Source organism: Rattus norvegicus, chromosome 18 (genome assembly GCF_021556685.1).
Source record: "Rattus norvegicus strain SHRSP/BbbUtx chromosome 18, alternate assembly SHRSP_T2T, whole genome shotgun sequence".
NCBI lineage: Eukaryota > Metazoa > Chordata > Mammalia > Rodentia > Muridae > Rattus > Rattus norvegicus.
In genome coordinates this window covers 55,629,454-55,645,813 of record NC_141551.1, presented here as the reverse complement: position 1 = coordinate 55,645,813, position 16,360 = coordinate 55,629,454, and the positions used below count along the sequence as shown (strand labels likewise).

General features: G+C 41.0%; 1 protein-coding gene across 11 annotated transcripts in view; it reads left to right on the top strand.

The window, feature by feature from the left end:
- LOC147999817 (uncharacterized) overlaps positions 1–15,726 on the top strand; it is a 120,225-nt gene extending 104,499 nt beyond the window's left edge. For 5 of the 11 annotated variants that reach the window (XR_015643012.1, XR_015643025.1, XR_015643021.1 and 2 more), the window contains one exon: positions 15,410–15,718. The gene's annotated coding sequence lies outside the window, so the exon portion shown is untranslated. Of the gene's footprint in view, positions 1–15,409 lie in introns of all 11 variants that reach the window. The other 6 variants (XR_015643020.1, XR_015643027.1, XM_087593687.1 and 3 more) reach the window with 2 other exon arrangements.
- The last annotated feature ends 634 nt before the right edge of the window (positions 15,727–16,360 follow it).

Here is a 16,360-nt window from a genome sequence, read left to right as displayed (position 1 = left end):
TCTGCTTGTTACACTTTTTACAATCTGTGGGTTGTATCCTAAGTATTTTGTACTTTTTGGCTAATATCCATTCACCAGTGAGTACATACCATGCATGTCCTTTTGGATATGAGTTACCTTACTCAGGATGATATTTTCTAGTTTCATCCACTTGCTTGCAAAATTCATGATCTCATTTTTGATAGCTGAATAGTATTCCACTATGTAAATGAACTACATTTTCCTCTATCCATTCTTCAGTTGAGGGACATTTAGGTTGTTTCCAGCTCCTGGCTATTACAAATAAGGCTGCTATGAACATGGTGGAACATGTGTACTTGTGGTATGGTGGGGCATCTTTTGGGTATATGCTCAAGAATGGTATTGCTGGGGGAAAGACACATTTTAATCTGAATATTTTGAGATGGGAATATATATATATCTTTACTCCAGATCTTTTGAGGTAGGAAGAGTCATGTTTAGTCTGGACCACACCTTCTGGTGGTAGCCTATTCTTAGAAGAAGGATGCTTTTGCTTTTTGCCTGATTATCTTCACTCTCACTGGTGAGTTCATTCCCACTGGCATTAGAGTCTACTTTGGGATTCTGACATAGACTGAAGACTAGCTGAGACATCCATCCTCATGGACTGAACGATTAATGGATTCTTTGACCTTCTATTGGTAGACAGCCATTGTTTAACTATCTGGACCTTAGCCTGCAAGTGGGATTTATTAGAATGACTAACAGGTCGTGGTCCAGTAGTCCTACCTGTCTGTCTGTCTGTCTGATCTATCTTCATTCATTTTTATTAGGTCTATTCTTCCGGAAAACCCTGATTAGCACATCAGCTAAGGGTCAGACACTGTCATTTCCCCTGATCTACTCATGCTACTAGAGGATAAACTACCTGTCTGCTGGGTAATTTTTTGTCTGTCTTTATCTCTACTTTTTCTATTTAATTCAACTACGCTTAATAGAAAGGGCATTTTTGAAAAGGTGCTTTACTGGGTGGGGGGAAGGGGAGACAATGCATCCACTCACCACTGTTCTATTCAGCAACATACCTGCTGTGTATGTTATTATCCAGAACAGTGTAGCTCTGAGGATATTAATACACAAAACTTAGGCACAGTGAGGGAGGCTCAGGATGTCCTTTAGATATTTCCCGTTTGGATGGTATCTGTTGAGGGTCAGGCATGGACTGTAAGTAGTTTACAGCCAGTGTTTCATTTAATATGCACCACATTGTAGCCAGAAGGATACCATAGTCTTTGAAAACTTAACAACTGATGCATACCTACGGTGAGGAAACAGACTTTGAAACCACATCCTTGTGATTCGAAACAAATTCAATTGCTTTTCTTCATAAGAGCACATTATTAAAATAGATTTTTGAATCATTAGAAAGACAAGGTTTATGGTTTCAGGGCTACACAGACTTTGTAGCAGCAGTTAGAGCTCAGGATTTTCATTTTCCCTCCACTCTTCTCTCACTGGTGGGAATGGTGATCGGGAATTCAGAATATTAACAGGCGATGTAATTTTGCTTGGGATATTGTTGTGAAAACTGGAAACTCCTTAGAAAAGAGTGGGAACCCCCGTAGCTCAAATTTCTGCGAATGAATTCGTGGCTGGCTGGGGCTTACTTCAGACTGTGTGCTGGCTCACAAGTGACTGCAGCACATTCTTTCCTTGCTCGGTACTTCATCTCTGGCCCTGTTCACTGGTCCCCTCTGGTGCTTACATACACCATAGCATGGCAGGGTGGTGTGCCTGATCATGGGCAGATTAAAATATTTCTTAGGCAAATATTTATGAGAAGTTCATATTAGCACTCTTTTCTGTGTTCCTTGTTTTTGTGCTATTTCAGTGTGCCCGACTGCATCATACATCAAGGAGATAAACGAGCAGTGGAACGGTTTCCTCTTAAAGAAATACTTCTGAAAATCTTATGTAACTGGGTGAATTTGAAGGACAGGGTGTTTCAGAAAGGCAGCAAAAATTCAAATTCAGAGTTTGGCACCTGTGGGAAGAACAAACCTGCTTGAGGTTGAGGGCTTTCCATAACTCCGGAAGCTAGAAGGAGGACACCGGAAGATGAATGTGGGGGTTCCGGGAGCACGTTGGGGAGTCCAGGATGATGAACTTGAGGTGGATTGCAGTGGCTCCACAGGGAAGTGCCAGGCCATTTTGACTTCTAAAATGTAAAGCCAGAGGTGGTGGTAGGGTTGTTTATTTGCTTATGTATTACATCGCATTGCAAGCCTTGTGCCCTCGGGACAAATACTAAAAAGCAATGTCCTACACGGGGAACCATGCAGTGACAATGCCAGTCCTCTCATTTCCTTGAATAAATGGTTTTTCTTCCGAGACTTATTCAGCTCGTTTATTGAGTGCTCTGAATCGGGTTTGTGCGGGGCAAGTACTTTTATTTTTTATTTGTTTTCTCCTTTATGCTGATCTTGATTTGTACTCATTCTAGTTTTTTTCCGTTATGTTTTATAACATCTTGGGCAGATTTATGGTATTCTAATTACTTTCAGTGTTTCGAAAACCATCTAATACATGCAGATTTATGCCTCATGAAAAATTTAACTTTGTCCTATGTGACGCTTCCCTGTATCCAAATTTCTACACCAGGAGGTCATCAGTACTCTGAAGAAACTCCTCCTTTTCCTTCCCTGTCTTTTCCTCCATCTTCTCCACCCAGATTTTTGCATGAACTGGAGCTAGGAAGGAAAGAGGAAGTCAGCTTGGCCAAACTCTTCTCTCTCAGCTGGTGCCATTCCGGGTCTCTTGGGATGGCTGGGAGGGAGGAAGTAGTACATTGGGAAATGTATAGCAACCAATACTTTGAAAAATGTGTGTGCGTATTACAGCCCTAATGGTATTAAAAGCTAAAGCTGGCACTATAACTCAGTGGTGCAATGCTGGTCTAACATATATGGAGCTTTACAAAAGCCAAACAAATAAAGCCCAAACTGTGCTATTATTTCATTCCGTTTCCTCTCTGTTGCTGTGACGAACATCATGACCAAAATGACTCAGAAGAGAAAAGGCTTTATTCCAGGTGACAGTACATCCATGAAGGAAGTCAGAGCTGGAACTCAAGCATGAACTAGAAACAGAAACCCTGGAGATACATTATCTGCTGTCTTATGAGCTTATGTGAACTTCCTTGAACAGTCCATGACTACCTGCTCAGGGATTGGTAGCAGCCACACTGGGCTGGGTTCTCCTGTATCAATTAACAAGCAAGATAATCCTCCACTAACATGCCAACAAGCTAATCTAGTTTGAGGAAGACTTCAGCTCAAGCCTCTTTCTCATATGACTCTAGGCTGTGTAGCTGTAAAATGATAAAAAATGGTGTCTTTTACCCCACACAAGATCAGGCATGGTAGTGCCCCAAGATATCTGGTAGATATCTTCCTCTCAGCAGCAAAACCTCTCACCTACTTTGCTCTATCTAATATCACACTGCGATGGCTTCTCTCTGAGCCTGGCAACAATTTCTCTACCCATCTAGTTCCCAAGGCAGGCTGCCACCACACACATGTCTCCAGCCATCACATACCCTCTTGAACTTAAATCTCCACATGAAAGAACACACAACACAATAACCTCTGATCTAATTTATAATATATAATTTGCTCATCTAGACACACAAAGCCCTGTGTATATCCATCCCTTAAGAATATTCATAACAACCTGTAAAGGTGCAGAGAGGAATCTTAACATATGCCTCCATGTTCTCCCGGCTGCTTCTTTCTCCTTCGATTCCACTCTCCCCCTCTCTCTTAAACTTTTCTCTCGCCCATCCTTCCTTCTCATCCAATGACAGGCCTCGATCTATCTTGTACCTCCCTTTACCTGTATGACATTATCCTCCAAGGCTATGTTAATTTGACTGTTAAAGCTAATTGGGATGTTATTTTATATTTATTGAAAATTTACCATAAGATGATTTTATTGAATTATATAAGTAATAAAATAAATACATACTATAGTTTACCATAAATACAAGTATAGCCAGTTGTTTCTCAGAATGCTCCAAACTTGTATGTAGCCAGCTTGTATTTCTAATAAGAAGCATAATGGTTATATAAGTGTTGCTGACATTTTAATTTATGTTAACACGACAGAAGTGAAACAATGAAGACATATCTTGGGAACTTACTCATTATTCAATGACACAAGTGAATTTGGTGTTGAAATAGATAACATTTTCGAACAGCAGAAAGATTATTTTCTCAATTTTGGGGGCCATTCACAACATGGCAGCTTACATATACTTGTACATTAATCTATGTTGTTAGCACTTTCTCACCTATAAACCACAGCTCAGTCATCTTTTATTTTTATTTATTTTTTTTTTTTTGGTTCTTTTTTTCGGAGCTGGGTATTTTTTTTTAACAAGGAACCAAATACATATTTTGTGGCTTTATGGGCTCTGATGTGAGTCTTTAGTTCTGCAACCAGGCTATGGAAAGTATTCTATTTCTTTTTTTTACTGGATAGTTTTACATTTCATATATTATCCCCTTCCCTGATTTTCCATCCATAATCCCCCTATCCCACCTTCTCCCCCTTTTTCTGTTCCCCCTCCCCAACCAACCATCCACCCCTTCCTGCCTCCCCACCCTGACATTCCCCTACACTGGGAGGGGGTTGTCTAGCTTTTGCAGGACCAAGGGCTTCTCCTCCCATTGGTACCCAACAAGGCCATCCTCTGCAACATATGCAGCTGGAGCCATGGGTCTGTCCATGTGTACTCTTTGGATGGTGGTTTAGTCCCTGGGAGCTCTGGTTGGTTGGTATTGTTGCTCTTGTGGGGTTGCAAACCCCTTCAGCTCCTTCAATCCTTTCTCTAACTCCTCCAATGGGGACCCTATTCTCAGTTCAATGGTTGGCTGCGAGCATTCACCTCTGTATTTGTCAGGCTCTGGCAGAGCTTCTCAGGAGACAGCTATATCAGGCTCCTGTCAACATGCATTTCTTGGCATCAGCAATATTGTCTAGGTTTGGTGTCTGTATGTATATGGGTTGGATCCCCAGGTGGGGCAGTGTCTGGATGGCCTTTGCTTCAGTCTCTGCTCCAGACTTTGTCTCCACATTTCCTCCTATGAATATTTTTGTCCCCCTTCTAAGAAGGACTGAAGCATCTGCACTTTGTTCGTCCTTCTTGAGCTTCATTTTGTGAACTGTGCACATTTGCAGTTAGCTGGCACCTGATGCAGATAATCAATAAATCTGTAAGTGGAGATTTGATCTGTTGTATATGTCAGGTTCCATGGTACAAATACTCTCACCATAGTTGTTTGCAAGGTGCTAATATGGTGTCACAGAAGACAAAATTGGTGCCAGAAATAATACTTAAAGATCTATGGTTTGAAGGCCCAGGTAATGAAGGATTGGTTGCCAGCTCATGGGCTTTGATAAAGTGATTAGATCATGAGGATTTTAACTTTATTAATCATTCACAGCTTGGTAGCTGAGTGGACTATTAGGAAGTGGTGCCTGGATGGGGGAGAGTAGTCCCAGTCAACTTTAACTGTTAACACAACACAGCCTAGAATCACTTGAGAAGGGGAGTCTCAATTAAGAGAACACTTAGTCAGATTGTCCTGTGGCCATGTCTGTGGGGGATTATATTGTTAATTGATATTGGAGAACCCAGATCACTGTGGGTGGCCTCATTCCCTGGCAGATGGTCTTGGATGGTATTAAAAAGATAAGCAAGAGGCTCTGAGCAAGGCAGCCAGCAGCATTCTTGCATGGTTACTGTAGTTTCTTTCTGCTAAGTTTCTGAGTCAGAGATGATGTTGTATGGCATAATGAGGTCTGCCTTCAAGTTCTGCCTTGACTTCTGTCAGTGGTGGACTATAGCCTGTTAACTAAAATAAATACTTTCCTCCCTCAAATTGCTCTTGGTAAAAGTTCTTAAATACTCTCTCTCTCTCTCTCTCTCTCTCTCTCATTTAATTTTTTTTTATCACAGCAAGAGAAATCAAACTAGAATAAAGATATACCTTTTCTCTTCTCAACTGACTTTCTACCTCCTGGCTACCAGCAGTTGTACTTGGGCTCTTAGCTACCTCCAAGATAATAAAATCCCACTCAAGTTCATACTGTTACTATAGGGATATATATTATATAAAAGACTAGTAAAAACTACTGAGTTTTTTTTTTACTTTTTTTTTATTAACTTGAGTATTTCTTATATACATTTCGAGTGTTATTCCCTTTCCCAGTTTCCGGGCAAACATCCCCCTCTCGCCTCCCCTTCCTTATGGGTGTTCCCCTCCCAACCCTGCCCCCATTGCCGCCCTCCCGCAACAGTCTAGTTCACTGGGGGTTCAGTTTTAGCAGGACCCAGGGCTTCCCCTTCCACTGGTGCTCTTACTAGGATATTCATTGCTACCTATGAAGTCAGAGTCCAAGGTCAGTCCATGTATAGTCTTTAGGTAGTGGCTTAGTCCCTGGAAGCTCTGGTTGCTTGGTATTGTTGTACATATGGGGTCTCGAGCCCCTTCAAGCTCTTCCAGTTCTTTCTCTGATTCCTTCAACGGGGGTCCTATTCTCAGTTCAGTGGTTTGCTGCTGGCATTCGCCTCTGTATTTGCTGTATTCTGGCTGTGTCTCTCAGGAATGATCTACATCTGGCTCCTGTCAGCCTGCACTTCTTTGCTTCATCCATCTTGTCTATTTGGGTGGCTGTATATGTATGGGCCACATGTGGGGCAGGCTCTGAAGGTGTTCCTTCAGTCTCTGTTTTAATCTTTGCCTCTCTATTCCCTGCCAAGGGTATTTTTGTTCCCCTTTTAAAGAAGGAGTGAAGCATTCACATTTTGATCATCCGTCTTGAGTTTCATTTGTTCTAGGCATCTAGGGTAATTCAAGCATTTGGGCTAATAGCCACTTATCAATGAGTGCATACCATGTGTGTCTTTCTGTGATTGGGTTATCTCACTCAGGATGATATTTTCCAGTTCCAACCATTTGCCTACGAATTTCATAAAGTCATTGTTTTTGATAGCATTGGTGGGAGAATTGGGCTCCGATGATGCCATGTAATCTTGGTTTCTGTTGCTTGGGTTCCTGGGCTTGCCTCTCGCCATCAGATTATCTCTAGCGTTACTTTGTTCTGCTATTTCTGACAGTGGCTAGACTGTCCTATAAGCCTGTGTGTCAGGAGTGCTGTAGACCTGTTTTCCTGTTTTCTTTCAGCCTGTTATGGGGACAGAGTGCTCTGCTTTCGGGTGTGTAGTTTTTCCTCTCTACAGGTCTTCAGCTGTTCCTGTGGGCCTGTGTCTTGAGTTCACCAGGCAGGTCTCTTGCAGCAGAAAAGTTGGTCTTACCTGTGGTCCCGAGGCTCAAATTTGCTCGCGGGGTGCTGCCCACGAGCTCTCTGCGGCGGCAGCAACCAGGAAGATCTGCGCTGCCGTTTCCGGGAGCTTCAGTGCACCAGTGTTCCAGATGGCGTTTGGTGTTTTCCTCTGGCGTCCGAGATGTGTGTACAGAGTGCAGTCTCTTCTGGTTTCCCAGGCATGTCTGCTTCTCTGAAGGTTTAGCTCTCCCTCTCACGGGATTTGGGTGCAGAGAACTGTTTATCCGGTCTGTTTCCTTCCAAAACTACTGAGTTTTAAAATTCCAATTTTGTTTGAGCAAAAGAAAAGTAATTTCCTAGAACACTGTTCTAGATGAAGGGAGGGTGGGAGTATTGGTTTTATTCTAGTTCACAGACATAGGGACCTGCCCCCAGCCTTGTAGATGTTTGCTCTATCTCTTAAGCGTACGCAGGATAATTGTGCTTTCAAACCTGACACCAAAAAGTCAAAACCCAAACAAAGTTTTATTAAACTAGTTTTCATATCTTCCATCATTTTTTAAAATTTGTTTTAGGGAACAGGCTTGTCATAGACTTCCTAGCAATATACTGTTGTTAAAGACAAGGTGTACTGATAGCATCCATAAATAGCAGGACTACACTGCGTAGCTCCATCTGGTTCCCTTCCTTAGAGAGAGCTGATGAAATCCAGGTGAATCTGAGTGAAGCCTTGAGAGTTACAACGTTCTGATAGCACCTTACAGAGTGGATTAAAACAGAATGCACTGCACTACCTGTAACAAGTCAGTCAGGCTTGTGCCTATTTCAGGGGATTTGAAGGCTAGACACAGACAGGTGTTGTCTAGGATATGATAAGTGTAGACTTGGAAGCCTGGAATCCACATTTTGCTACATGTAAAATAAAGCAAGTCAGTCTGCAGGAATAAATTTTTTTTTTACGTTCCTCCAGAAGAAACTGCTCATTGATACATTGATTGTGTAGACTAAAGCAAACCAAACCAAACCAAACCAAACCAAACCAAACCAAACCAAACCAAACTAAACCAACCAACCAACAAAACAACCCCTCTCCCGCCCCCAACAAACAAGATGGTGCTACAGTGACTGCTTATACCCAGAGAGCCTGAGTCATTAGGGTTCATGTCACTAAATTTAATTCTGTGACTTAATACTGTACATTTATAAACTTAAAAATCAACGTCACAACTTCTCAGGAAAAGTTATTTTTTTTTTCCAGTTTGAGGACGTAGTCATCCACAGGCTGTTTAGACACATTCAGTGTTGCCACTTTGGAATGCAGCACTGTAAATGTGAAGTCCATTTCTTTTTTTTTTTTTATTAACTTGAGTGTTTCTTATTTACATTTCGAGTGTTATTCCCTTTCCTGGTTTCCGGGCAAACATCCCCCTAATCCCTCCTCCTCCCCTTCTTTATGGGTGTTCCCCTCCCCATCCTCCCCCTATTGCCGCCCTCCCCCCAACAATCACGTTCACTGGGGGTTCAGTCTTAGCAGGACCCAGGGTTTCCCCTTCCACTGGTGATCTTACTAGAATATTCATTGCTACCTATGAGGTCAGAGTCCAGGGTCAGTCCATGTATAGTCCTTAGGGTAGTGGCTTAGTCCCTGGAAGCTCTGGTTGCTTGGCATTGTTGTTCATAAGGGGTCTCGAGCTCCTTCAAGCTCTCTGAGTTCTTTCTCTGATTACTTCAACGGGGGTCCTATTCTCAGTTCAGTGGTTTGCTGCTGGCATTCACCTCTGTGTTTGCTGTATTCTGGCTGTGTCTCTCAGGAGCGATCTACATCTGGCTCCTGTCAGCCTGCACTTCTTTGCTTCATCCATCTTGTCTAATTGGATGGCTGTATATGTATGGGCCACATGTGGGGCAGGCTCTGAATGGGTGTTCCTTCAGTCTCTGTTTTAATCTTTGCCTCTCTATTCCCTGCCAAGGGTATTCTTGTTCCCCTTTTAAAGAAGGAGTGAAGCATTCACATTTTGATCATCCGTCTTGAGTTTCGTTTGTTCTAGGGATCTAGGGTAATTCAAGCATTTGGGCTAATAGCCACTTATCAATGAGTGCATACCATGTGTGTCTTTCTGTGATTGGGTTAGCTCACTCAGGATGATATTTTCCAGTTCCAACCATTTGCCTACGAATTTCATAAAGACATTGTTTTTGATAGCTGAGTAATATTCCATTGTGTAAATGTACCACATTTTCTGTATCCATTCCTCTGTTGAAGGGCATCTGGGTTCTTTCCAGCTTCTGGCTATTATAAATAAGGCTGCGATGAACATAGTGAAGCACGTGTCTTTTTTATATGTTGGGGCATCTTTTGGGTATATGCCCAAGAGAGGTATAGCTGGATCCTTGGGCAGTTCAATGTCCAATTTTCTGAGGAACCTCCAGACTGATTTCCAGAATGGTTGTACCAGTCTTCAATCCCACCAACAATGGAGGAGTGATCCTCTTTCTCCACATCCTCGCCAGCATTTGCTGTCACCTGAGTTTTTGATCTTAGCCATTCTCACTGGTGTGAGGTGAAATCTCAGGGTTGTTTTGATTTGCATTTCCCTTATGACTAAAGATGTTGAACATTTCTTTAGGTGTTTCTCAGCCATTCTGCATTCCTCAGCTGTGAATTCTTTGTTTAGCTCTGAACCCCATTTTTTAATAGGGTTATTTGTCTCCCTGCGGTCTAACTTCTTGAGTTCTTTGTATATTTTGGATATAAGGCCTCTATCTGTTGTAGGATTGGTGAAGATCTTTTCCCAATCTGTTGGTTGCCGATTTGTCCTAACCACAGTGTCCTTTGCCTTACAGAAGCTTTGCAGTTTTATGAGATCCCATTTGTCGATTCTTGATCTTAGAGCGTAAGCCATTGGTGTTTTGTTCAGGAAATTTTCTTCAGTGCCCATGTGTTCCAGATGCTTCCCTAGTATTTCTTCTATTAGTTTGAGTGTGTCTGGTTTGATGTGGAGGTCCTTGATCCACTTGGACTTAAGCTTTGTACAGGGTGATAAGCATGGATCGATCTGCATTCTTCTACATGTTGACCTCCAGTTGAACCAGCACCATTTGCTGAAAATGCTAACTTTTTTCCATTTGATGGTTTTGGCTCTTTTGTCAAAAATCAAGTGCCCATAGGTGTGTGGGTTCATTTCTGGGTCTTCAATTCTGTTCCATTGGTCTATCTGTCTGTCTCTGTACCAATACCATGCAGTTTTTATCACTATTGCTCTGTAATACTGCTTGAATTCAGGGATAGTGATTCCCCCCTGAAGTCCTTTTATAGTTGAGGTTAGTTTTAGCTATCCTGGGTTTTTTGTTATTCCAGATGAATTTGCAAATTGTTCTGTCTAACTCTTTGAAGAATTGGATTGGTATTTTGATGGGGATTGCATTGAATCTGTAGATCGTCTTTGGTAGAATGGCCATTTTTACTATATTAATCCTGCCAATCCATGAGCATGGGAGATCTCTCCATCTTCTGAGGTCTTCTTCAATTTCTTTCTTCAGTGTCTTGAAGTTCTTATTGTACAAATCTTTTACTTGCTTGGTTAAAGTCACACCGAGGTACTTTATATTATTTGGATCTATAATGAAGGGTGTCGTTTCTCTAATTTCTTCCTCGGCTTGTTTCTCTTTTGTGTAGAGGAAGGCTACTGATTTATTTGAGGTAATTTTATAGTCAGCCACTTTTCTGAAGGTGTTTATCAGCTTTAGTAGTTCTCTGGTATGAACTTTTGGGATCACTTAAATATACTATCATATCATCTGCAAATAGTGATATTTTGACTTCTTCTTTTCCGATCTGTATCCCCTTGACCTCCTTTTGTTGTCTGATTGCTCTGGCTAGAACTTCAAGAACTATACTGAATAAGTAGGGAGAGAGTGGGCAACCTTGTCTAGTCCCTGATTTTAGTGGGATTGCTTCAAGTTTCTCTCCATTTAGTTTAATGTTAGCAACTGGTTTGCTGTATATGGCTTTCACTATGTTTAGGTATGGGCCTTGAATTCCTATTCTTTCCAGGACTTTTATCATGAAGGTGTGTTGAATTTTGTCAAATGCTTTCTCAGCATCTAATGAAATGATCATGTGGTTTTGTTCTTTCAGTTTGTTTATATAATGGATCACATTGGTGGTTTTCTGTATATTAAACCATCCCTGCATGCCTGGGATGAAGCCTACTTGATCATGGTGGATGATTGTTTTGATGTGCTCTTGGATTCGGTTTGCAATAAAATTGCAGAATTTTATTGAGTATTTTTGCATCGATATTCATAAGGGAAATTGGTCTGTAGTTCTCTTTCTTTGTTGGGTCTTTGTGTGGTTTAGGTATAATTGTAATTGTGGCTTCATAGAAGGAATTCGGTAGTGCTCCATCTGTTTCAATTTTGTGGAATAGTTTGGATAATATTGGTATGAGGTCTTCTATGAAGTTCTGATAGAATTCTGCACTAAACCCGTCTGGACCTGGGCTCTTTTTGGTTGGGAGACCTTTAATGTCTGCTTCTATTTCCTTAGGAGTTATGGGGTTGTTTAACTGGTTTATCTGTTCCTGATTTAACTTCGGTACCTGGTATCTGTCTAGGAAATTGTCCATTTCCTGCAGATTTTCAAGTTTTGTTGAATATAGGCTTTTATAGTAAGATCTGATGATTTTTTGAATTTCCACTGAATCTGTAGTTATGTCTCCCTTTTCATTTCTGATTTTGTTAATTTGGACACACTCTCTGTGTCCTCTCGTTAGTCTGGCTAAGGGTTCATCTATCTTGTTGATTTTCTCAAAGAACCAACTTTTGGTTCTGTTGATTCTTTCTATGGTCCTTTTTGTTTCTACTTGGTTGATTTCAGCTCTGAGTTTGATTATTTCCTGCCTTCTACTCCTCCTGGGTGTATTTGCTTCTTTTTGTTCTAGAGCTTTTAGGTGTGCTGTCAAGCTGCTGACATATGCTCTTTCCTGTTTCTTTCTGCAGGCACTCAGCGCTATGAGTTTTCCTCTTAGCACAGCTTTCATTGTGTCCCATAAGTTTGGGTATATTGTACCTTCATTTTCATTAAATTCTAAAAAGTCTTTAATTTCTTTCTTTATTTCTTCCTTGACCAGGTTATCATTGAGTAGAGCATTGTTCAACATTCATGTATATGTGGGCCTTCTTCCCTTATTATTATTGAAGACCAGCTTTAGGCCGTGGTGGTCTGATAGCACGCATGGGATTATTTCTATCTTTCTTTACCTGTTGAGGCCTTTTTTTTGACCAATTATATGGTCAGTTTTGGAGAAAGTACCAGGAGGAGCTGAGAAGAAGTTATATCCTTTTGGTTTAGGATAGAATGTTCTATAAATATCTGTTAAGTCCATTTGGCTCATGACTTCTCTTAGTCTGTCTACGGCTCTGTTGAATTTCTGTTTCCATGATCTGTCCATTGATGAGAGTGGGGTGTTGAAATCTCCTACTATCATTGTGTGAGGTGCAATGTGTGTTTTGAGCTTTAGTAAGGTTTCTTTTACGTATGTAGGTGCCCTTGATTTTGGGGCATAGATATTTAGGATTGAGAGTTCATCTTGGTGGATTTTTCCTTTGAGAAATACGAAGTGTCCTTCCTTATCTTTTTTGATGACTTTTAGTTGAAAATTGATTTTATTTTATATTAGAATGGCTACTCCAGCTTGCTTCTCCCGACCATTTGCTTGAAAAGTTGTTTTCCAGCCTTTCACTCTGAGGTAGTGTCTGTCTTTGTCTCTGTGTTTCCTGTAGGCAGCAGAATGCAGGGTCCTCATTGTGTATCCAGTTTGTTCATCTATGTCTTTTCATTGGGGAGTTGAGGCCATTGATGTTGAGAGATATTAAGGAATAGTGATTATTGCTTCCTGTTATTTTCATATTTGGATGTGAGATTATGTTTGTGTGCTTTTCTTCTCTTTGTTTTGTTGCCAAGACGATTAGTTTCTTGCTTCTTCTAGGGTATAGCTTGCCTCCTTATGTTGGGCTTTACCATTTATTATCCTTTGTAGTGCTGGATTTGTAGAAAGATATTGTGTAAATTTTGTTTTGTCATGGAATATCTTGGTTTCTCCATCTATGTTAATTGAGAGTTTTGCAGGATACAGTAACCTGGGCTGGCATTTGTGTTCTCTTAGGGTCTGTATGACATCAGTCCAGGATCTTCTGGCCTTCATAGTTTCTGGTGAAAAGTCTGGTGTGATTCTGCCTTTATATGTTACTTGACCTTTTCCCTTACTGCTTTTAATATTCTTTCTTTATTTTGTGCGTTTGGTGTTTTGACTATTATGTGACGGGAGGAGTTTCTTTTCTGGTCCAATCTATTTGGAGTTCTGTAGGCTTCTTGTATGCTTATGGGTATCTCTTTTTTTAGGTAAGGGAAGTTTTCTTCTATGATTTTGTTGAAGATATTTACTGATCCTTTGAGCTGGGAGTCTTCACTCTCTTCTATACCTATTATCCTTAGGTTTGATCTTCTCATTGATTTCCTGTATGTTTTGGACCAGTAGCTTTTTCTGCTTTACATTATCTTTGACAGTTGAGACAATGATTTCTATGGAATCTTCTGCTCCAGAGATTCTCTCTTCCATGTCTTGTATTCTGTTGGTGAAGCTTGTATCTACAGCTCCTTGTCTCTTCTTTTGGTTTTCTATATCCAGGGTTGTTTCTATGCATTCTTTCTTGATTGCTTCTATTTCCATTTTTAATTCCTTCAAATGTTTGATTGTGTTTTCCTGGAATTCTTTCAGGAATTTTTGTGACTCCTCTCTATGGGCTTCTACTTGTTTATTTATGTTTTCCTGGAATTCTTTTAGGGATTTTTGCGATTCCTCTCTGTAGGCTTCTGCTTGTTCTCTAAGGGAGTTCTTCACATCTTTCTTGAAGTCCTCCAGGATCATGATCAAACATGATTTTGAAACTAGATCTTGCCTTTCTGGTGTGTTTGGATATTCCGTGTTTGCTTTGGTGGGAGAATTGGGCTCCGATGATGCCATGTAATCTTGGTTTCTGTTGCTTGGGTTCCTGCGCTTGCCTCTCGCCATCAGATTATCTCTAGCGTTACTTTGTTCTGCTATTTCTGACAGTGGCTAGACTGTCCTATAAGCCTGTGTGTCAGGAGTGCTGTAGACCTGTTTTCCTGTTTTCTTTCAGCCAGTTATGGGGACAGAGTGTTCTGCTTTCGTGCGTGTAGTTTTTCCTCTCTACAGGTCTTCAGCTGTTCCTGTGGGCCTGTGTCTTGAGTTCACCAGGCAGGTCGTTTGTAGCAGAAAAGTTGGTCTTAACTGTGGTCCCGAGGCTCAAGTTTGCTAGTGGGGTGTTGCTTATGAGCTCTCTGCGGCGGCAGCCACCAGGAAGATCTGTGCCTGAAGTCCATTTCTTGAAACCTTTAAAACGTACGTAGAATCCATTTTTAGCAGAAAGATATAATTGAGAGAGAAAGAACACTGAAACCTAAGAAGCAAGTTAGCCATCCAGCTACCTCCTTTCTTTTGAAAAAAAATTTCAATCTCTTTTCTTTTTTCTCTTTCTTTTCTCTCTCTCTTCCTTCCTTCCTTCCTTTTCCCTTTCTTTTTTCTCTTTCTTTTCCTTCCTTCCTTCCTTCCTCCCTCCCTCCCTCTCTCCCTTCCTTCCTTCCTTCCTTCCTTCCTTCCTTCCTTCCTTCCTTCCTTCCTTCCATTTTTTCTTTCTTTGTGTCACTTTGTGCATATTTTTCCCAGTCTTGCCCCTAAGTCACACTCTCCTGCCTCCTTTCCCCCATAACTTAGATTATAGATGTGTGATACCATGCTGGTCTCTGCATTTAGTTTTCATTAAAGAAAATAAATAATAATAGACTCCACCCTTGCACAAATTTTATTTATCTGTCAAAAATTATTTTAGAAAATACTTCAAATTTATTGTGTTTTTTTTACCTTTTCTCTGTTATAAATACACATGTAATATATTTGTCTACAGATAGACACTTGTCTTATGTCTTAGTCTCTGTTCTATTGCTGTGAAGAGACACCATGACCAGGAAACTCTTATGAAACAAAGTATTTAACTTAGAGTGTCTGTATTTGCTTAGATTTTCAGAGGCTTAGTGCATGATCATCATGGCTCACGGCAAGCATAACAGTGAGCAGGCAGTCTCTGGGACAGCAGCTGAGAGGCATAACCTGATGCTTGGTGAGAGAGGAGGAGAATCACACTGGGCCCTGCTGAATTCACCTCCTCCAACAAGGCCACACCCCCAGTCCTTCTAATCCTATCAAAGAGTTCCACTCCCTGATGACTCAGCAGTCAATTACATGAGCCAATGGGAGCCATTCCTAGTCAAACTATCAGAACATCAAAACTCATTACTGATTTTAAATAGAAATAAAATATTAACAGAAGAATTCTTTCAAGTTTGACTCATTTATTGTATTTGTTTATTTATGCAGAGGCAGGGTCTGATCAAGTCACTGATGTGTAATCAAACCCTCAGTTCCAGGTTAGCCAAGAATTGAGACTCAGACTCCATCTCCACAGAGTCACAGTGAATGGCCAGTTACCAGCATCACAAGGATAGAGTGCCAGTAGGACATTAAGAATGGTCTAAACCTGTAACTGACTGTGAACAATCACTTGAGATAGCATTACCTTCAGACTAGTCTTGCTGCTGTCTGCTATTTTTTTGAAAAATGCTGTTTTTTATGTCAATAGGGGAAACACAAGCTATAGTTCAGAAAATGTAGGGTTAAGGGCAAAGGAGCAAATCGAGGCTTCTAACTGGTACTTGTCTCCTTCCTCATGGTCCCCATGACTCACCCTACCTCCCCTTTGACTACTGCATCTGGGTCCTTTCTTTTATTGCTCCTTAGGATATTGATTGGGCCTTGTGTTTTAAGTTGGTTGCTATGATACACTAAAAGGAGAAACATCTCTGTTAAAATGTTAACCTTGTAGGATCAGCATCGCTCCTGTACATCAGCATGCATCATTGATTTGATTCATGTGCTAAGGTGTCCATAGGGAACATGATGGCTAAGAAAAC